The following is a 24,329-nucleotide window of genomic DNA, read 5'->3' as shown; positions in this document are numbered from 1 at the left end:
GACAACTTAGCTGTTTGAGCTTTGGGGTGAGGGGAGTTTCAATTCACTATTATTCACAATGAGAAATTTCTAGTTTGAGCCAAAAAGTTGCTTTGTGAGTAAAGAGGCTAAGTTCAAGCAAAACTATAATTTTGGTTCCACTGAATGTAGTCTTGCATATCTAATCTAGGAATACAATAAACTAGAAAGTACAGCATTTTCCACCTACTAATAACTTGACTAGACTGGCATCTGAGGCAACTGGATCTTTTCCTGTCAATGCACTTATAGAAAATAGTATAGATCTAATTTTGTTGACATCTTATTTTCATTTCCTAGATACTGTGTCATCCAACTACCTGGGGGGCTGTAGAACACAGGTGTCTGGCAGAAAGTAAACAAGTTCACATGTTGCCTGCTAAAGCTATGTACACCCAACAATTAATGTTGATGAAGCCAGCCATCCCAATAGGGAGCCTAACCAAGAGGGAGCCAGGACACAGGTGCCAGGAAGGTAGAGAGGAACTACACAATTAGTAAAACTGGGACTTCATTCATATCAGCTGCTATTGATATTAGAAGCAGTTTTATTGAAAGTATGTTGTAACAGTATCAGGAACCCTTAATGCTTGTAGTCTGATAGCTTGCTTCCTTCAGCCTGCCCTGTGAGTAGGAAGTCCATAATTACACAATCAGGAAACTTAAACAGGAACATGTACTAAAATTTTCTTTCTTTTCAGTGTTTTGGATCTCTTCTCTTGGTTCTCTCTGTAAACCTGTGAGAATGCCCACAATACACCCTTTTTATGAAGCTCAAAGAGCACCAGAAGAAGGAATTGGGGGAAAAGGGGAAGGGTATAAATGGACAATATTAGTATGAATCTCCCTGTAGCCACAAGAAGGAGGGGGGGATTGAAGTGAGCTCGGCAAGTTGTCTGTTGATAGAGCATCTTCTACAATACATGAAATAGGATCTTGCCTGGAGGATGAGACTCTCAGGCTTCTTTGACACATCTTTCAAAGCATTGTTGACAGCTAGGGAAGAAAACAATATTCTCTCACACTTGTTTTTTTGTGAATAAATAAGATCCCCATTGTTCTTTGATTATAATGGTCATATAAATAATCTAGGTACTTAATGGAATTGAGCAAGGATAATAGAAGTAAAATATCCTACCTAAATAGATTGTCTTTATTGTTTCCAGTTTGGATGTATTAGAACTGGTTTAAGAGAAAATATACAACACAAAATATTAACTCCACTTTAAGAGAAATTGATATAAACCAAAATTAATGTGACTTTCCTCTTTCTATTCCTTCTTATACCATAAAACATATTCAATATTTCTAAGGCAGATAGATGGTTCAGTGGATACAGCCCTGAGCCTGAATTCAGGAAGACATAAATTCAATAATAGCTCAGACCCTTATTGCCTTGGTCAGATTACTTAACCCTTCTCTCGGCCTTATTTTCCACATCTGCAAGATGCCGATAATAATATAACCTATCTCCCAGAGTTATTGTGAAGTTCAAATGAGATAATAATTGTAAAGTACTTAGTACATTGCCTGCCATATGATAAGCATTATATAAATATTAGCTAATACTATTATTATTCTGTATTCTTACATTTTTGGTTTATCTATTATTATTGGCTTAAACTTTTAATTTTGTCAGTGTACAAAGTTTCTGTGAGGAAAGTACATCTACAAATGCAGATCCATATCTGCTCTACAACTTGGAATCCTAGAGAGTTGCCTAGAACACTAAGAGGCTAAAGTCATACCAGCACTGTGTCTCAGAAAAAAACATGAATCCAAATCATTCTGAGCCCGAGTCTAGTACTTCATTACCTCTCATTGTGATATATTATTGTAGGTAATTTTATTGTTCAGTCATTCATCTATGTCCTATTCCTCATGACCCTACCATGGAGTACCCATATTGTTCATGTTTTTTTTTTTTTTTTCCTTGCAAAGATACTGGAGTGATTTGTGATTTCCTCCTCCAGTAGACTAAGGCAAAAAGAGGTTAAATACTTGACCAGAGTCACAAAGTTAGTAAATATCTGAGACCAAATTTGGAGATTTTCTTGACTCTGGACCCAGTGCTCTATCCACTTACCTAACCAGCTTTCTCTATTTTTGGTAATAAGATCATTTATTTAGAAAGCTCAAAGATGACATCTTATATTACATCTAGTACAACCCCCTGATGAGAAAAGTGGATCAAAAGGTTAAGAAACTTTTCTAATTGAGTGCTATCTCTCAGATTCTTTAACTCTAGAGGTAATTAATCTGGAACATCTCTCTTTCTCTGCCTCTGTCTCTCCCTCCCTCCATTTTTTTCCTTCTCCTTTCTCCCTCTTTGTCTCTCTCTGTCTCTTGTTTTCTGTGCTTCTTGGTCTCTTTGTTTCTGTTTTTCTGTCTCTCTGTCTTTATTTCTCTTTCTTTCACACATGCATAAACATGTGTATGTGTTTAACAGCCAGTTTTGAATCTCAAACAACTCTTTAAAAACTAGCAAAAATATCTCAGAGGGTTTTCTGTGAAGATTCAGTATGCTAGGTAGAAAATTAGCATGATATGTAACAAAGAGTGAGGAAAGTGGAATGAATTATCTAATGTCACACAAGTAGTAAATGACAGGGCTGAGATTTGAACTCAGGTCTTCCAACTTCAAATATAAAGATCTTTTAGCTATATTATTCAATAATCTTAAAGAGTTTTATTTGTTTATTTTTATTCTGGACCTATAGTTTCATTATCATCAGGAAAACATGCCACAAATGGTGATAGCAATTCATCTAGGTATAGCTTGTACTTAAGAGAGTTGTCTAAGGTAGAGAGATAAATAGATTTATATATAATCACACAGCTAATAAAGATCAGTTAGTTCTGATACCAATAACTTTCTGACTCCAACCTATGGCTTTATCCACTGAGCCACTGCCTGAGAAACAGAGACCAATTTTACAGTATAAAAAGGAACAAAAAAGAAAAATCAGAGTAGTCTCTATTTCATAAATCTCCCTGCCTATCTATCCCTACGATTAATTTGGCAAAATACCTGCATTAATGAAGGATGCCCAAGAGTCAAAGATTGCCAGGCTAGTTCAGTTCCTTTGTAAAATGTTCTATAAATGTGTCTTTTTCATTTTCTCCATTGATCTGTGGTATTTTAAGATTCCCCAGACATGTTAAAACCGATAGAATCTTTTTGTCTTTTTTTAAGAGAGAATTAATTTGTACTAATTAACTCAAATCCCACTTTCTGAAGCAGTCCACCATTGTTACTCCCTTCCATTCATATAGTACATAATGTTATTGTACATTGTTATATACATATTTTTCCTTAATATTCATATATAAGCACCTTGGAGGTAGGGATTTTTTCTTGTTTTTGTTTATTTGGTTTTGGTTTGGTTTTTATTTGTCTTTGCTTTTCTTTATGTCTATAAAACCGTGCACAATGTTTAGCACATAGCAACTTCTTAATAATTGACTATTGATTGACTGATATAGTGAATCCTAATATCTGACTTGAAATATCAATTGATGCTTTGCAGATTTGTTGTCCCACATCTTTCCTCATCATTATCACTTTCACCACAATTTCCTCCACTAATCTGACAATCTTTCCATCAGCTCAGAAGTGGATGGGGGAATTAAGGCATCCCAAGACAAAAGAGTTAGCAAGTAGAATCTAACTCCTTCTTTCCAGAATTGATAGGAACAGATTTTTAATCCAAAACTAGATTTTAATGCAAATCTGTCTGTTAGTCTGAATTCCACCAGACCTCTCCTGAGTAGCTCAGAAAGACAGCATTTCATTAGCTGGGCTAGTTTAACGAGAAAGGCTCTGGCAGGAGCTGCTTTTTTCAGGGCCAGTAAAATGGGATAATAGTGAGAGTCAGTCATTTGGAGCGCAGAAGAAATACTCAGCTTTCAATGGGCTGTCCCTGAAGGCCCTTCTGGCTTAACACTCATTTACTTTTTAATGTTAGAAATGCTTTTATTTTATGCAGAGCCACGTGGTTCTGCTCAATTGAGTTGGCAGGTGGCACCATTCCTGTAATTACGATCTTGATTGTCTGCTGCCAAAGCACAAAAGGAAACCATAGTAATCCACTTCGGTGCTTTTCAGGGAGTTGTTGCATATGCTTCTTGGTGTATCATTGCACATAAATCTCACAGTAGTCATAAAACTATTAAGGTTATAAAAAGATATGCATTTTAATTTTTACCCAAAAAATGGTCATAAAAATCAATTAACAGCCACAAACTACATGTTCCCACATAGCTTTCAGTACTGGGAAGGGCAGAGGACCAGCCTATGATCACATTTCTGTTTCCCATCACCAACATTTCTATTTGATTGCCATTAACTCATTAGCCAAAGTATTTTACCATTGACCCTCTAACACACTCATTTCATGGATATATTTAGCTCAATTGTTGGTCTTTGAAGAGTCTCCTGCTTTCCTATGGGCAACTTTCTAAAGACAGACCAAATGCAAGAGAAATTTTTTTTTAATTTACTTCTTAATTGCAGGAGTGATAATTAATCAGGTAACTAATACATACTATGTTAGCATTATTAATTGTACCATAACACAAAATGAAACACAGCAGTTATTCAGTAATGAAATCACACACAAATGCTTGCTGAACAAGCATCGAATGAAGTTGAAACATGCTGTCTTAAAAACATGACTAGACAGTAGCTGGTTCTCTCAGTTCCTCAATTTGCCAATCCATAAACCTAATCCTCCCTCTAATTTTTTAGCTTGTCCACCCTTCCCCTCAAGATCAAAAGAAAAAGTTCAGTAGTAACAATCTGCAATCGGGTCTCATGTGTTTATATTTTATGACTTTTACTGACTAAACTTCAGTATATTTCCTAGTCAAATTGTACACCAGTTGTCAAAATAAATGAACAAAATCTATTTTATGAGGTACTTTACTTGCTCATTATCATGTTTGTTCACACATCTCTCAGATTTAATAACCCCATAGTGGGCTTCCACCATCGTTAGTGGAAATTAGTGAAGTTCTGTATTTTGTTTGTAGGCAGATTTGTATTCTAGTGTAGAAAAAACCAGGAGGATAGAATGCAGATTTCGAGAAATTCTTCATTAAGATCTATAGCCTTCTACTGTTGCCTGTGAACTATCACTACTATTACCCCCAGCCTGTTCTGAGATAGATATAGATAGATATTATATATATATATATATATATATATATATATATATATTAGAATATAAAGATATGTATATAGTTACATATCTATACATATATGTATAGTTACATATATTGAGTCTCTTTACATAAACAGATATTTACACAAATGTAATAAACATAATGCTTGTCTTTAGCTAATATATTTGTAATTTATACTCTTTATCTGTAGCAAAATTTGAAAAAAAAGAAATTTTACATTTTCATTTATATAGGACAGTGTTAATCTTCATGATCCTTGTTCTTCAAAAAGTAAATTTTTTCATCCTATTACTAATAAAGATAGTGTATTTGTCTTCATGGATCTTAAAAAGCAAAATGTCAGCAAAATGGATGATTGACTTAGCATGAGGATGAGAGTTTTGTATGTCTTGAGTCTTAAGGTATACTTCTCTCTAGTTCACTCTGTCCCATTGCCCATAATGACTTTTCAAACTTCATCTTTCATACCTCCCACAACACTTCTTAGGCAACCCTTTCAGTTAAGAATTTTGCCTATTTTCCATGTCATCCACAACTTTCCACTCATTCACAGCACATATTCTATCAGAACCAAATCTTGTGATTTCTAACTTGATACCATCTCTTATTTAATCCTCCCCTTCCCATTCATATAGACATCGCCCTACTTCAAACACTCCTCACTTCTCACAGAACTTTTACAATTACTATTTCTAATTGTTTTTCCTATCTCAAGTCTCTCCCATCCCTGATTCTTCCTCTACTAAAATTGAACGCAGTAAATGTGATCCAAGAGATTTTGGGATATTACAATAATATACCTTGGACAATTAGATTTATGTTGGTATGGAGTGATTAGGATATGATTTTCCATGACAGACAGTGGAATTTTTGAGAAAAGCTTTAATATGTATAGTCAAATCCTGATATATTTTAATCTTTAACTTAAATGCCTTGTCTCTAATCCTATTAAACAATAACAATCCTTCTGATGTCAGACTTTACAAAACACTTGATTTGTAAGTCTTCTACAATTAAATCATGACTTCAAGCTCAGAGAGACCTCAGAGATTGTCTCATTTATTAGCGAAGAAACTAAGGCAATGAGATTAAGCAATTTGACTAATGCTACATAGGTAGTAAATAGCAAGACTAGAATTGGAACTCAATTCATATTTCATTTTGCACTAGTTATTTGTGTATATCCTAAATCCCACTTACAAAATAGTGATCTTGAAAACTGTATCTTTACTGGTGCCTATCGTTTATTTTTGTGCTCTGAACATATAGTCAAAGAATAACTTTTATTGAAATAAAATACAATTTTGAAGGAAAAAAAACTCATGACTCTAAATGATAAACTGAATATGGGGATTTCAAAAAGATATGATTCCAAAGTTGTGAATCAGGTTGACTGAGAGAATGGTGATGTCATTGATAGAAGCAGAAACATTTTAATGAAGAAATGATTTATAGAAAATAATGAGGAATTCCATTTGAGAGAGCTGAATTTCATGTTGTAACTATTCAAAATCTAATAGATAATGGAAGATAGAGTTTTCTCCAAACCTATGTCCCAAAAGAAATACAATAATATGTTAGTTATGATAAAAATGTAAATATGAAGGACTTCTGCATAAAGCCACATGAATATAGAGTTGATTATTATCTAGTAAATTAAAGCTATGTAATTAAGTCTTATTTTGAGCTACCTCTCCCCTGCTCTGTCCACCTCTAAAAACAATAATAAAATATACAAAAAAGCAAACTACACAAAACTTTGATGAAAAAGAAGTTCACAGAAAACAAAGTAGGCTTATAGAGAGGTACCTAAGTACTAAAGGTATCAAGATTTGATTGAGATTAATTTATAGTGACTAACAAAAAAGTACTAGTTGACTATGTTAGTATATGCCTGTCGTATTGTTATCCTGTAAACTTGGCCACTTTCTATGTAACTCTGTCAGACAGCACAATCCCTAGAGGAAGTGCTTCTGATATTCCTGCAGGCAATAAATGTTCCAGTTGGGGCATACAGTGAGTGCTCTCAGTGGTGGATGTCTTGTATATTTCTGACCATTCATAGGTATTTTATTAAAAATATATGTGTCCCAGCTTAGATATTTTTTGAGATGACTTCATGACTGCTTCTGCCAGACTCTGTTTATAGAGTTATTTGACCATTTTGCAAAATGCTGGTGAGGGAATGAGGTTATATACCATACAAAACTCATAGCCCTTTGCTTCCTTTTCTCCCGACTTTGGGGGGTAAGAATGATCATAAAAATAGTAGCTTGCTTTGATCCCAGTCCTTCCTTTTGAGCTCTCAGAGGAAAGAGGAAAATGTCAGATGATTTATTCCCATTTGATAAGAAGAGAACTAACTTATTCAAATCTAAGTACTTAACAAATCTTTTACCACCAAATGTTGAAGAGGAATTGTGATTTTGTTTTTCCATTCCTACAGTATGTCCTTGCTTATTTGAACCTGTTCTGAAAATATTAATAGTGATTAGTTACTCTGAGAAAGGCTTCAGAGGCTCTTCCAAGGAGTAAATTACATTACTATTTTAATGCTTTCTTCTCTCAATTCCCACTCATTTGGGAGGTAAAACATTTTCTTAAAAATGGGGTGACTGATTTGCAAATAATTCTAGTAGGGGTAAAAATCATAAGCTGTAATTTGGTTCTTTTCATGATCAGTCCACAATTCTTACGATTAGACTATAGTGCTGTCAATCAGAATAGAAATGAATTATGTCAAGAGTGTGGTCCTATGCTGGGTACTATGGGTGACTGTAATTTACTGACATTACTAAACTATCAACTGACTAATCATCACCAGAGAGTTAATTGCATCCACTCTCATTTCAGAAAATTAAAGTTCTGCAACTCTGCAGATAGTTCTCTACTGGCTAGTATTATTTTATGTATACATATTTTTGTGATAGAGAATGAATACCCTATGGCTAAAATTAAATGCTTTATGATATAGTCCAAACTAGTTAAGGGTAAGGTTTTATATAAAAGAAAGAAAGAGGAGTGAGAGAGGGGAAGATTAATCACTCCTCTTTGATTGTGTTGTCACTGAATAGAAATTTAGAGAGCACACTTAAAAGTCATAAAGTAGTAGAGGAGGAGATGGAACTTGATGAATATGTAGTAGGGAGAAATATTGTTTTCTGTAAGTGCCAAAAATTTCAGTATACATTTATGTTTAATTCTACATCTTATGCCCCAATGTCTCTTGGTACATTTTTACAATTAAATATCCAAGTATTAAAACTATTAAAAATTTAAATGATAAAATGAAAGAAAGAAAAACCTATTCCCATAGATGACTAAGGACAGACTTTGAAAAGGATTTGTGACACTAGAGAATTTTAACAACCTGATAGTAGAGAGAGAAGAAGGAATGAGGAGGGGAGGGAGAGAGAGAGGGAGGAGAGAGAAAGAGAGAGAGGGAGAAACAGAAAGAGAGAGAGACAGAGAGAGAGAGAGAGAGAGAGACAAAGACAGAGAGACAGAGTATAAAGACATACTTATTATTTATAATACAAATTCAATCAAAGAGTTTTATAAAATGTTATTTTGCAGGTTAGTAGATTGTGGACCAGAGACCTTAAGTGAATGACCTACTATCACACAATCAACCCATCAAGAAGCCAGTATTAAAACTCAGAACTCTTTACTACTTAGGCTTTTGTTATTGTTCAGTCATTTTAACCATTCTTCATGACTACATTTGGATTTGTTTAGAAGAGATACTGGAGTGGTTTTCCATTTCTTTCTCTAGCTCATTTTACAGGCGAGGAAACTGATGCATACAGGGTTAAGTAATTTGCCCAGGATTATACAATTAGTAAATATCTGTGATCAAATTTGAACTCATGTGTTCCTGATTTGAGACCCAGTCCTTTATTCTCTGAGCCACCTAGCTTCTATTAACTACTGGTCTAGGATAACTTATTAAATCACACTGCTTCTATGAATTTGCTAACATTCTTCTAGAGCATGAGTAATGGGGGCTTTATCATATGTACATGTTTTAAGAAGTGTTTACATTTTATATCAATCCTGGACTACTTTTAAGAATTAGAGTACATTGTATTACACATAATAAATTTTCGGTAATCTAAGTTGATTTGGATATATTATATCACAGATTAGAGCTAGAATGTACCTTAAAATCAATTAGCCTATCCTCTCATTTTGCTAATGAAGAAACTGAGAACAAAGTAGCCTAAGTTCAAATCTCAATATCAAAAGGATGGTCAGTAACTTAACAGGATTCAAAATAGTGTCTTCAGGCAGCTAGTTACACAGTATATAGAGTACTGGACCTGGGGTCAAGAAGACCCGAGTTCCAATATGACCTTGGACACTTATTAGCAATGTGGCTCTGGGCAAATCATATAGCCTTTGTTTGCCTCAATTTCCTCAACTGTAAAATGGGGATAATAACAGCCCCTATGTTTTAGTGTTGTTGTGAAGATCAAATGAGATATTTGTAAAATCTCTGCAAATATCTAGCACATAGTATATATACACATATAAATATAGGTAAATAGATGCTTATTCCATTCCCTTCTGCCTCAAACTATAAATCCAGAATTCTTTGAGTGCATTACACTTCCTGACTAGTTGAAAACATAACATTGAGAGCATATGTTTAGGTAGGGAATGTCATTTATTTAAGTGGAAAATCAGGGACCCAGAATTATTATAAGCAATGAAATGTTAGAATTATTAAAATAATAATAATAACAATAATAATAATTTGTTATGGAGAAGAAGAGCAGGAAGGAACCTAATCCAAACTTTTAAATAAATTGTATTTAAACTTTGATAGAAGCTTGTTACCTGTGACCAGATAGGATGATACATTAAGGAAAGTTTGGGAATATTTGTCAAACACAATTCTTTTCTTTAGACACTTTATATAAACTAGATGTTCAAAAATAAAGTTTGGTATCCCATAACACTGTCTGATTTGAAGAACATTGAAAGGCAGCAAGGTATGGAGACAGCAGTGACACCAATCTGGAATACTAACTTATTGCAGTGAGTCTGAAATTGAGAGAACTCTTCAACTGGAAGAAATGAACAATAAAGTATATGGATCCAATTCCACAGTCTGCTGGCAAGTCCTTACATGAATGTTTATGGTTCCTTGACATTGTTCCATGATGCTATCTATGTTTTGTTTTATTTTTCATTTGTTTTGTTTTATATTAGGGTTTTTAAAAACAAGGATAAGATGATGTGAATATATGCACACTATGCCATCATAGCAGAGAAAGATCAGTCTTAGAATTTTAAATTCTATTTATTCTATTCTATTCTTTTGAATAAAAGTTCAGTGCCTATCTGGTTGAATCCTTACTCCAAAGTGAATCCCCACTACAACACAATCAACAAGTGATCTATCAGTTCCTGCTTTAAGAGTTCCTACCTCCTTAAGCAATCCATTCCACTTTGGGATTGCTAGATTTTGCTAGGAAGTTTTTATTTATATCAAGACTAACTTTGCTTCTCTGCAGCTTTCACCCATTGTTCCTAGACTCTGTGACCAAATGATGCAGTCTAATCTCCTTTCCATATGACAGCTCTTCAAATATATGAAGATAGCTATAATGTTTTCTTTGAAACATTTCTTCTCCAAGCTACACATCTTAATTTCCTTCAACCAAGCCTCATGCACCTCAATGCTCTTCACCATTCTGGTCTCCCTTCATAGACATTCTGCTTAATAGTTTCCTTAATAAACTGCCATTCCAAGAATTGGATTACAGATGTGGCTTGATCAAGGAAAAGTATATGAGGGCTATAACCATTTTATTATTATAAGTCCTGCTTCTCTTAATGCATCCTAAGATTTTCTCCTTTATTGACTATTATAGTCTATTATTAACTCATATATTATGTCACTAAAAGCATCAGATTTCTTTCAGACTATTGCCTGACCTTGACTCTCCAATCTTGTTCTGTCATAGTTAAATTTTTTGTTAACCCAAATGTTAAGACTTAATATTTATCTTTATTAAATTCTATCTAATTAGATGTGACAGAGAGACAGTGTCTCTCTGTCTTTGTCTCTATTTGTCTCTCTCAACACATAAACACACACATATAGGTATAGAGGTATCTACCGCTCTACTTAATACTTGTGTTTTTATCAACACAACAACTTCTTCTCTAATTCCCATCTATGATGATGTAGTTTGTTAGAGAAAAGGGAAGGCAGCAATCAATAATCTATGAGTAATTTATTTATAAATTATAATATATGTAATATATACAATTTGTTATATATGATGTAAGGTAATTTACATTTAATTATGCTTCATCCTTCATGAATAAGAAAATTAGAGATGATAGATAATGAATTAAAGTAATGATGTGAATTCTAGTGTCTCACTGTCTTCAAACATCCAATTCTAATTTAACCCCCACATTTATAGGAGGCAAAATAATCTTCTGTTTCATCAAGAAGATTGAGGTTGTTCAAACAACCATGTTATCTTCAAAACTTTTTCAGTATCTTGAATCAATATCTTCATTCTCTCTATTTTCGTTAAAGAATGTCTCTCTACCATTAAGAGAAATAAAGTCTAATAGAAGCAGAGAAAAAATAAAGCAGAGAAATGTAGCATTCTGTTTCTCATAAAATATGTGATTTGTATAGTTAGTTTTCAAATTCAATATAAATGAGACAGATGGCAACGTTAGTAGAAGGGAGGGCACTTCAGTCTGGTCTAAATTAAATTGATTGACATTGCTTAAACTATACTGAATTCATCACAAAATCATGATATTTTTGCTTTCCTTTGATGAGAAAGATATGGACCAAGAATGTTATAATCGAAAGGTTATCTAATACAGAAGGTTCCAAAGGAAAGTTTAATATCCTTATTTTCTGAACTTGAAATGGCTGAAATCTGATTTTTAAAAAATAAGAACTGCTATGGAAAAAAGTTCAATAAAAGAGTAAGACTGGCTCTGAATAAGCCACATAAGATACATTTCCCTACATGCAATGGATGGCCTTCAAATGCATATGTGTAAGATTAAAAAAAAGATAATTTTGCTTTGAATTGGAAAAAAAGTTATTAAATGATCTGAATTTTAGATACTCTGAGAAAAATTTTAAAAGTTCTTGATAATTTATTAATCATATACTTCTGTATAATTTGCAGTACCATAAGCAAAAAAAAAGAATTTATTACTTTAGTAATTGAAAATATCACTCTCAGAATTAGTAAATCACATATTTTCAGATATAAAAGGGAGCTCAGTATCCATGACCCAACACACATCTAAACAAAAACCTTTCCTAAGCATCCATTTCAAATGCTGATCTAGTCTTTTCTTGACTATCTTTTGAGTCATCTTTTCAATACAATTAATTATTAGAAAGCCTTTCTTTACATGAAATCAGAGACTGATTAACTAGTTAATCCTTTCTGATTAGATAATACTGGCTTCCCTAGTCTACTTTGATAAATCTGTTAAATAATGGCCAAAATATTGATAAGTATTTGTTAATACTTAGTAGTTAGATGATACTGACATTCATAATCTGCCTTTATAAATCAAAAAAAAAATTATCCAAAGAAGGCAATGGAAATCACTTAAGGTAAGCATCTTAGGACTGGCCTCAAGTTATCACAGATGCTCTAAGGATTGTGGCATAGAAAGATTTACAAGCTTAAACTAGTAAAGGAAAAAGAAAATATAGAGGTTATAATATCTAGCTAATTTTGCATATGAAGAAATTAAAGTCTAATAACAAATAATGGCAAAGTAGAGCCCAAAATGAAAGTCTATTGAGCCCTGACCCATTTATCTTGATTTTTTAATCATGCTTCTCAATGAATATCAAATGATGTTCACTTCATATTTGAGGATATCATATATATTAAAGCAGGCGTCTTACTCTTTTCTGTTTTATGGATAACTTTGACTGTCTTGGTGAAGCTTATGAACTTCTTCTCAGATTAATGTTTTTTAATACATAAAACAAAAGGCACAGCATTACTAAAGAAACCAGTCATACTAAAATATAGTAATTTTAAAAGTTAATAATGGATCCTAGTTAAGAATCCTACTATTACATGATCCCAGGTTCTTTATAAGAACCAGCTTCAATCTTATAAACAGCCCAACAAAATTATACTGTCTTTTTAATTCTCTATTGTTTTTCTTGCCTAGAGTTACTACTGGGAAAACTCAGGATAAACTTCCTATCTAGATCTATAAGAATATATTTAAAAGGGCTCTTTTTTTCTACATAAGTATTCAAGGTAAGGTAATCCTTACTCTCAAAAATAGATTCAAGTCTATTCATGTAGAATGAATACATTACATTCATGGTATATGTAGCCATGAGTTATATAATAATGTTTATTCTACTATAGAGAAAAAAACCGGAAAACACTAAAAAAAAATAAGAATAGGAAAAAAAAATGAAGGCAATAGCCCCAAGAAAATAAATACAATTCTCCTTCATCCCTACTGAATCTCATCATTTCCCTCCAGGATCTAAACAATAATAGAGTCATGGTGTACCTTGTTCTTTGGGGTCCCCTTGGAAGAGAAGTAAATTTGTGATAAGCCTCTGATCGATCAGTGAGCACCTTTGTCAATCCCGCTATCTTCATTGTAATAACAATGAATAGCTTACATTTGTATAGCATCTATGGTTTATAGGAATCCATACCTAGATAAACTACTACACTACTAATGTCACTACTGCTAAGAATAATAGCTAGAATTTTTTTTAGTGCTTTCAGGTTTCCAGAGTCTTTACAAACATTATCTCCATTTATCCCTGGGAGGGATTCTCATTTTATGGATGAGGAAACTGAGGCAAGAAAAGGTTAAACAATCTGTACAGGATTACATAACTGGTAAATGTCTGAGAAGAGATTTGAACTCAAATTTTCCTGATTCCAAGTCGAGCAATCTAACTATTTCATTACATAGCTATGTCTGAGGACTTGAATTCTTTCAGAAGGGAAACACACTTAAGCCTCCAAGATAGGCAATCCTCTTCCTGGAAAGCCTGTACTATTCAAATAAATCATGATAGTGGAAGACAAACTCTGTATTATATAGCTTATACTATGCTCTTTCAACTTCAGAAGCCATATATGGAAGCATTTCCTCATTCCAAAAAACATGAAATTGTCCAGTAACAATCTTCCCTCTTCTTTCTAGTAATTTATATCTCAGAATTCATATACTTAAATTAGCTAATGATGCATTTAGCCAATACTGAAAAAACAAATAAGTAATGGATTTTACTTGAGATTATTCACCTTTTCCCTCCTTCTTATGGAAAGGTGGGGCTGAATTATTTTATTTCTCCCTTTTATTTATACAGATAGAACATGGTCTACAGGGAGAACCCATTAAAATTAGTAAGTGGAAACAGCTAATATCAAGTTTCTTCATCTTCTGAATGATGAATATATAGTTCAGTCCTTTATCACAGGATTAGGCTGGCCATTAAGTAGTAACTTTATTGTTCTTCTCTGGAAGATGACTATGAACCACTACATAGAATTCCCAATCCCTCTATTTTTGTCCGCCTGCATTTTAGATTTCCTTCGCAGGCTAATTGTACACTATTTCAAAATTCAATTCTTTTTGTACAGCAAAATAACTATGGACATGTATACTTCTATTGTATTTAATTTATACTTTAACATATTTAACATGTATTGGTCAACCTGCCATCTGGGGGAGGAGATGGGGGGGAAGGAGGGGAAAAATTGGAACAAAAGGTTTTGCAATTGTCAATGCTGAAAAATTACCCATGCATATATCTTGTAAATAAAAAGCTATAATAATAATAAAAAAACTTTATTGTTCTTCATCTCCCTAGGCCTCAGTCTCCCACTCTATAAAATGAGGTTAGTCTAGATAATTTTTGACTTTCCATTCTTCCATGGAATCATAAAATGTCAAGCATAATCCAAGTCCTATCTCATGAGAGGACACATATTTGTAATGTCATTGGATAATTTCAAGAACTGCTGATCTTCCCCATTTTTTCAGTTGTTTGTTTTCATACTGTAATTACAGATGTTGATGCTACCCCCCCTCAGCTGCGCTTAATATTTTATTAGTCCATTATTTAAAGGAGAAAGTCAAGGTCTGCACCAATGAACATTACCTCAATTAGAAGCCAGTGCTGATGTGGCTCCTTTGGCCTATATAATAATTTGTAATGGACCCTAGTGAATCTGTTACCCTCTAGCAGTGGTTGCAATTAGGTTGCTGTGGCATGTTTCCATAGCAATGATAGAAATAATGAACCTCAGAGACAAATGGACATGTATGAAAATGTATAGTAGAATTCATTGCCTTTGTGTAATGGTTTATTACCAATTACAAAATTCTCTAGATATACCATCTAGTTTGGGGTTTTGATTTCTTTGGGGATTAGGAAAATTAGTGTATGTGCAAGGGTATATAGATGGGAAAAAAAATTCTACCCATGTCCCTTTATGGATAAAAACTTGAGTTTCCACTATTGCTCCCCACCAAAGCCCCTTATTAGATATATTTTATCATTAAAAGTAATGTGATATAGTGGAAAGAATATTGCACATGGATTTAGGAAGATCTGGGTTCAAATCTTGCCTTTTGAATTTATTAGCTATGTGACTATGTACATATCATTTAGCCTCTGAGCTTCAATTTCCTAATCTATAAAATGGGAACAATAATATGCTGAGGACCTTTGCACAGGTTTACGAAACATAAATGACATCAGTCAAAAGCATTTTTGAATTACTGATTATGTGCCAGGCACTACAGTACATATGGGGATACTAATACAAAGAATGAAATAATCCTTACTCTCAAAAAATTCAGTTTACTGGAGAACTAAAATTTTATATGCTTTACAAACTTTAAAGCATTTTACAAATGCCTGTCCTAGATTGTAAACTTTTTGAGAGCAGGGATTGTCATTAGTTTTTTGTTTTGTTTTGTTTTACTTTCTGTATTTCCAGCATTGAGCACTATGCCTGTCACATAATAGATACTTAATAATATTTATTGACTGACTGCTAATGTTATATTTGTATATGTGTATATTTTATAAATTGCTATATGCATATACACACCATATATTTGCCATCATATTATATCTTATTTTATTCCTCTACCCCCAGCTCTTTCCCTCCTTAGAAGCCATTGTGTGATCTAGAGAAATGTGACCTCAATGAAGTATATAGCACCTACCCGAATAAACTCATAATGTGAAAAACACTGGAGTTGCCAGATTGAACTGATCATTCCCAGGTTGACACACTGAAATGAAATTTCTAAGTGGTGACTTAGCATTGGCTGTATTTATTCAGGAAAGTCCAATCCCCCCCAACTTCCAGTCAAATTAATAGATTTTTCAGGGGCCTATTCCTGAATAAGTTTTAAAGACAAGATGCATTGCTTTAAATCCTGCTGTTGCTATCACTTGTAAACTGAGTGAAATAGATTCAGATTTAGATTCAGTGAAATAGATTCAGATTCTGGTGATTTTGGTACAAAACTATACCTCTTTTATAAGCAAAACAGGCAAGAGCAAATGAATCAAGCAAAGAGATGGATTGCCTCAGTAGATAGAAAGGATTCAGTGGACAAAAGGCTGTTTTTTACATCATGAGACACTTCTTGAAAAGAAGACTGAACATGAAGACAGAAGATTTAATCTACCTCTGTCACTAATTGTGTGATATTGGTCAATCTACTTTACCTCTCTCAGCTTCAGGCTTCAGTTTCCCACTCTGTAAAATAAGAGATTACTTTTGATCTTTTTTCTCTGTGAAATATTTTATAGAGTCATATAAATGTCAAGACTAATCCAAGTCAATTCAAATCCTGTCTCTTGAAATGCCTAAATTGAGCATCACCAGAGACATTTATTCTGTCTAATTATAACCTCTGGTTAATTTGGCAACTTGTACTGAATGAGTGTCCTAAAGAGTTATTATGATATTTGGCAGTCTCTGGCCACAGGGCTTGGAATGCCTCATCTGAGTTGAATACATGCGATTGTCCAATAACCAGGATATATAAGTAGCTGACGCTGTAGGGTTCTAGCTGCATTATTCAGATAGAACCCACAATAGCCACCTATTTTTCCCTCTCCTAAATCAAACCTTTCCAAGAATAATTAGATATTCAATAGTATTATACAATAATAGACCAAGAAGTGTCTACCTGAAAAATTTCAGAGCCTCAGAGGAGTCTCTTCCCCACCTCCAATAACATCCCCCCAAAAAATACTCCCTGTGCTTGCCACTGATGCAGAAATTCCTTTAATAAAGAATAAAATTTTTATTCCACACTTAAAGATAAGAAATAAAGTTTAAGCACCCCAGGGACAGATAATACATTGATTATAAGGTATGCAGGATATCTTCAAACCTTTTCTTTGGAGCAGGCTTTGATAGAAGGAAAAATATTTTTTAATGTTCTCCTGAGATTACTTCCAATTTACCCTGTATATATCTTATATGTACAGATTTAATATTTTCATTTCATCTTCCTGATTAGGTTATGAGTTTCTTGAATGCAGGGGCTCTTTTTGCTTTTCTTTTTTCCCCAGGACTTAGGACAATGTTTAACATATACTATTTGGTGCTTGAATAAGCAAATTAGGTGCTTAATAAATGTTTATTGACCCTACTTGATATAAAAAGACTAATCAGTTAATAAACATTTATTAAGTGTCAATTATGTTCCAGTTACTTTGCTAAGCACTAGGGATACAAGGAAAGATAAAAGATTTTACTTACAAAAAGTAAAAGATTGAAAAGAAAGGTAAAAGAAGAAAATTTTTCTCTGAAGAGTCAAAAAGATTTTTAGTGGAGATATAGGGAAATTGATTAGCATGCCCTTTCCAAAAGGTATGGAGGTAAGTAATGTGATTACTATTTGCAGAGAAAGAGGTGACCTGGAGAAGGGACTTGGAGAAAGATTATATACACAATAGATATGGGTATTTTTATTCATTCATTCACAATTCTCACAATTATTCACGTCTCTCAATATGATGGAGGAGATGGAATGAATTTGAAGTAATCACTATAGAAAGAGGAGAAAGGAGATAGGTCAACACAAAATAGCAATACAAAAAGGAAGAGATTGAAGATACCAAAGATAATTCTTGTTCTTACAAGGCTGGTCCCATATGCATTTATATTTACTGAGCATATAGAGCACCAAATAAAGTTTTTGATGATTGCAGGGGTCCTCAAACTACGGCCTGCGGGCCAGATGCAGCAGCTGAGGATGTTTATCCCCCTCACCCAGGGCTATGAAGTTTCTTTATTTAAAGGCCCACAAAACAAAGTTTTTGTTTTTACTATAGTCCGGCCCTCCAACAGTCTGAGGGACAGTGAACTGGGCCCCTATTTAAAAAGTTTGAGGACCCCTGGCATAGACTATAACATATTTCTGGGCTTTGATTTCTTCATCTCTAAATAGAAGTAAAAATGGCTTGAACTGGAGAGATTGAGTTAAGATTGTTATCCAAGTTCACTCTTTCCTCCTCCTAGGTGATGAATAGCAACCAACATTTGCATGGTCTAAATAAAATAAAGTATTGAAATCATGCATGTTTTACCTTTGATGAGGTAAACATAGGACTTTGCTCTTCATTCATGGGACTGTACGTTGGAAATCTTAAGCACAATTGGGCCTTTCAGAATAGATTCTCCAAATAATAAGGAATTTTGTTTTGTGATGGTCTGAGGAAAGGATGTGATATAATACAGTGGCCACAATGGGCCAGGTTCATGGATAGAGTCTCCATGCCATAATTACAAAGTGGTTTGTGGATAATAGAACTGCCAGTTGAAATGTATGGCAGAAATTATTAGAGCTCTTCAAGTCAGTATTTATTTCTTTGGCAATCAGAATAATCCAGTGCTTTGGTGCAGTGGATCACTAGTTATTTCAGGGAACATCAGTGAATTTTCAACCCCAAAACCCCTGGCCCTCTTGGAATGAATGGAGAATAAAGCTAGGAGTATAAATCTCAGATTTCTGACCAGATTCTGGTTGCATGGTGTAAAGGATTGAAACTCTGAGTTGATTCACCAGAGTCGAACAACCGAGCACTTAAGGCTAATTACGTTTGGACAATATTAGCAAATGCTTAGAAAATGGCCCTTCCCACTATTCTGTGCTGGTTCGATCTTTTGGTGTATACAGAGAATTGTGGGAAGGATTAGGGGTGGAGTAAGACAAGCCAGAGTCACTTTGGCAGTAGAGGAGAAGAAGGAAGGTCGTGGAGATCCTGTGTCCATTCCCTTCACTTCTACTCCTAAACCAAGAATAAATACCAAGGACTTTTGCTTATCCTGACTCCAGCTGATTCTAAGGTCTCCAGGGTGCTAACTCAGTCTTCACAGAGTGGTTCTGGCAATTAGGGGACAAAGGAAATGGTATAGTTAGAGTTAGGAAAAACGAAGTTCAAATGCAGACACAGAAACCTAAAAGCATATAATCTCTGGCAAGTCATTTAACTCTTTTCAGGGTAAATTTCTGTGTCTATAAAATCATAATAATAATATCACTTGCCTCACAGGCTACTCTGATAAGTGACTCCTTTTTTAAGTATGAGGATCAAATTAAATAATATATTTAAAATGCTTTCCAAACTCTAAAGCTATCTATTTAGCATCCACCCATCTCCCTATTAAATAGCTAAAAAATCATATTTATTATAGTATATGCATGTTTATAGCCCATTTTATACTGCTATATTGAAAAGTATTTATTAAGCATCTTCCATGTACCAGGCATTGTACTAGGTCCTGGAGATATAAATACAAAAATAAGATAATGTGTGACTTGAAGGTACCTATATTCTATTATAAGACAAAAGCAAACATAGTGGAGAGATGACTAAAGAAGGAAATTTTGCTCTGAGGAGTCAAAGGGATTTTTAGTGGTGAGATAGGGAAATTGATTGTCATGCCCTTTCCAAAAGGAATGGTGGTAGTAATATCATTACTATTTGCAGAAAAAGAAGTGGAGCAGGGACCTGGAAAAAGGTTGTATACACAAGTGATGAGGATTTTTATTCACTCACCCACAAATCAAGACAGTTAAGTAATAATATAGAGTTCTAAAAATTAACGTATTAAGGCTTCCAAGGAGGTCAGGCATTGTCTCTAGAGATCTGGTTTGGCTAGACTCTGTATTCCTAAAAGAAATGGGAGGGGATATTCTATGAATCCTTGAAGGACATGAAGAAGGGACTCTAAGTTCCTTAGAGTTAGGGGTCCCTTCCTTAGACAGGCTTACAAATTATCATTAGGCTCAAAATTCCCAGTCTTTTAAACTTGACAAGACCTGTGATATATTGTTATATTCTTCAGTACTCCTAACTCCTCCATGCCAAGATAAGAAACCAAAGGAATATTTGAGTCAAGTTATCCATTTCTTAAGTATAATACCAGTTCTTTCTACCTCATAGGGACATTGTCAAGATAATACGAGGCATTCAATGTGAATGTATTTTGGGACTTAAAAAACACTATGGAAATTCAAGACACTTTAAATGGATAGATACTTCCCAAATATTCCTCCATGTAATAGGTGGGAAATTAGATTCATAGAGTTGAAATGAATGACCTTAGAGGTAATGAGAGACATGAGATTTTGTATACTTCTATATACTCATCTTTGCTCTCTATTCTACAGGAAATGCAAAATAATCCAGACTGATTCCTTTCTGTGCAATGTCACCCTAGAAATATAAGTATTTTAATATTCAATTTGCATTTTAGAAATAGATACTCACACCTGTAAATATATGGTGTGCTCAGTACACCATGATTTCCATTGAGTTTTGACAACAGTTAATTTAATCTGGGTAAATACAATGCGTATTCTGACAGAGATATAAATGTGTGAGGGAGCTGGGTTAGCAAATTTCCCAACACTTTTAATGTTGTTGCCATTTATGGAAAATAATCTGAGCTGCAAGGGAGGGGAAAAGAAAAGAAGAAGAAAAAAGACATTATCTTACGGGTGGGGGTAGGAGTGGGAACTTCTAAATGCCACAATAAAAGAATTATTGTATATTGCATTTCTGCCATTTCCCAGGTCCCTATGATCATAAACCAGGGCAGAGCACCATGGGAATCATGTTCTGATTAGTACTGAGAATTTCCCATGGTACTGTTGGGAAAAGAGTTCTTAAAAGATGACCTTCCCAGTTCACTTCATCTCCCTTAAGTCTGGCATCCAGATTGTGTGAAGAATGTCATTTCTGATACTGTATGTGTCACTTCTACTCAAAGTAGCTCACTGACATTCTCTCAAGGAGTCTTATTCAAGCTTGGAAGATGCCCTGAGAGAAGTTGTTACTTTATTCATTTATTCATCTTCCTATGAAGCATTTCTGTGAAGAGGGGTTTTGGATAACAATGAAAGCAAGAGATGGCTTAGCTGCTCCAGGGGAGAGGTGGTTAAGGGAAAGGATACTAGTGTGTCTGACTTGAAATTTGGGACTTAAATTAAATGTACAGACCTCTGGGGAAATTTAAAAAGTGGCTCCTTCAGTGTCTGCTTCAATTAGCAAGAGTTTTATGTCCAGGAGGAGAAAGTAAAAACAGTACCATCTGCTTTTATATCTGAAGTCTGGCTCAACATCAGGCTATTGACCTTTGAGAACCTGTTCAGGGCTTACATACAAAATGTTCTTTACATTTAGTTTTGTTGCCTTGCAATCAGTGATGAGACTTGTGGGCCCAGAGTAATACCTAACAATATTTTCCAGTCTTTTTCAGTTCAATTCATGCCTATAAACTAGCCAAGACAAGGCAAACATCTTTTCCACTTATATCCCTTTCCCCTCCAACATACATGTATTTATGAGTATTTATTTATTTATTCATTAGGAAGTAGCATTGTGGGATAATGCTGGACTTGTAGTCAAGTGATATCTCATCCTGCCTCTGGTAGTTACTAGCTGTATGACCATGGACAAGTCACTGAGTCTCAGATTTCTTCCCAATAAAAGGGGGATATTAAGATCTGTAGTGTTTGATGCCTAATTAGCACCGATTTAGCAAGGTTGTTGTCAAATGAGATAAAATATGCAAAGTGTTTTGGAAACTTAAGGCACTATATGCATCATCTATGTGTATAATTATTCAACACATACTTATTAAGCACTTGCTCTCTGAAACACAACTAAAAGAAAAAAATCAAAAGACTAATCAATGGTTCCTGTCTTCAAAAATTTACATTCAAGTTATAGAAAAAATGTTTGAAAATAAACATTCACAGTTAAACTAAAAACATAGGTTACTATAATAGTAAATGATAAATGTCCCAGGAGTGTGTAAGTATTTATATATAGTTCTCCATTCAAATTATATTTCTTAAATAAAAATTGGTGATTTATTTGGTGGGAATCTATCAAAACAAATCACAACTGCAAACATCAGCTGCCCATCTTCATGAATGATTTTAGTAAAAAAATAATTTAACACCTGGCAGTCAGCCTTCTAGAGAAGAGTCCTTATCCATTTAGCTCACCTGGTCATTATAGCACAAACACACAATTCATCCCCAGAACCATAATCAAACCTTTTTTATTATTATTATGTCTGAAGACCCTGTCAGAGCCTGTGATCTGCTGTCATTAATTTCAAGAACACAAGGCTACTAAACATTATGGCTTGGCCCCAGAATAAGAATTTAAATCTAGTTGTATTATTTATTCAATTAATCAATAAACATCTATTAAGTACTTACTGTGTGTTCAGCCACTTTGCTAAGTGCTAAGGCAAAATTCAGTTCCCTCCCTCAAGGAACTCACAATCTGATTCAACTTTCAAAATCTTTTTTTTTTTTTACCAGCAACTAGTGTGTGTTTGTAATTACTATATAGGATAAAGAAATGGCATAGTCTTGCCCTTGGAGAAATTGAAATTATGGAGAGAAAATGAGATATGTTCACAAAGACTATAATACAAAGCAATATATGATGAATGCCTTAAATGAAATATAAAGAAAATATAATAGGATGGAGTCAGAAAGACTGAAAATTTTAGAGGTCATCAAGAAAGACTTTTAGGGAGAAGATTGCTTTTTGAACTGCACCACAAAAGATAGATAGAACTTCAATAAGAGAAAATGTGGGAGGAGGGAAAAAAAGGGATAAAACATTTTGTTTAAAAGGAGTGGCAAAAGCTCAGTGCTTGATACATAGCAGACACTCAATAAAAGTTTATTCACTATGAGCAAAAAAATTACTGTCATAACAAGTTTGTCTGAAGAATCCAAGAAAAGGTCTTTGACTATGAAACAGCATACGTGTAGAGGGACAATGTGAGTAGAGATAAGAGGAATAGATTGAGGAAGATAATGAAGAGCCTTAAATGATCAGTTAAAATTTTGGATTGATTTAACAAGCAATGGGGAGCTAATAGTGTTTTGATGAGAAACATTTAATATGATTCAGAATTTTGATCTAGGAAAATATAAATGACAAGCAAAATGAATAGGCAGTAGAAAATATCAGTGTCATATAAATCAGCTACATAGCATAAATAGGAAATAAGAGATGAAAATTTCTAGAATTAAGAGGATAGTTTAGTTGGGACTAAAGTTTTCCTGAATTCCACCTGATAATTTTAGATTCTATATACAAATTGAGTTTACCTGTATTTGATTTCATCTTATCCTCACCAGGCTTTTGGATGAAAGAGAGAAAATAGCAGGTCACATTCTTCCTCATTTATCACAGCTATTTCTGAAGTGTGAACAAGCTGATGTCAAACATGCATAAGAATGAACACCTAAAAGGATATGTGATTTCATTGAGTACCCCCTCCACTAATGCCAATTAGAACCCTCCAGTAACTTACAAGACAGCCTTCATGAGTGGCTCAAAAAGATCATCATTTGGTATGAAATTACTAGTGCTAAGCTGGTGCTCAAAGGATTCCTAGTTGGTAGGACTTATCAGAGTTAATAGTTTCTTGGCAATGTTTTTGAGAAGCTAGACTGTTATGAATACTGCTAGTTTTAAAACTCTATGCTCACATTTTCCACAAGCCTTGTTAATAACATAGCTTCAAGAAGGGATTTGGGTGAGTAAT

General features: G+C 34.0%; 1 protein-coding gene across 13 annotated transcripts in view; it reads left to right on the top strand.

Moving 5' to 3' along the window:
• The window catches only part of NRXN1 (neurexin 1), a 1,357,693-nt gene that overhangs the window by 704,060 nt on the left and 629,304 nt on the right, over nucleotides 1-24,329 (top strand). The gene's annotated exons all lie outside the window — the stretch shown is intronic.

Source organism: Antechinus flavipes, chromosome 2 (genome assembly GCF_016432865.1).
Source record: "Antechinus flavipes isolate AdamAnt ecotype Samford, QLD, Australia chromosome 2, AdamAnt_v2, whole genome shotgun sequence".
Lineage (NCBI taxonomy): Eukaryota > Metazoa > Chordata > Mammalia > Dasyuromorphia > Dasyuridae > Antechinus > Antechinus flavipes.
Note: the sequence above shows the minus strand (reverse complement) of the source record. Positions and strands in the feature narration are given on the sequence as shown.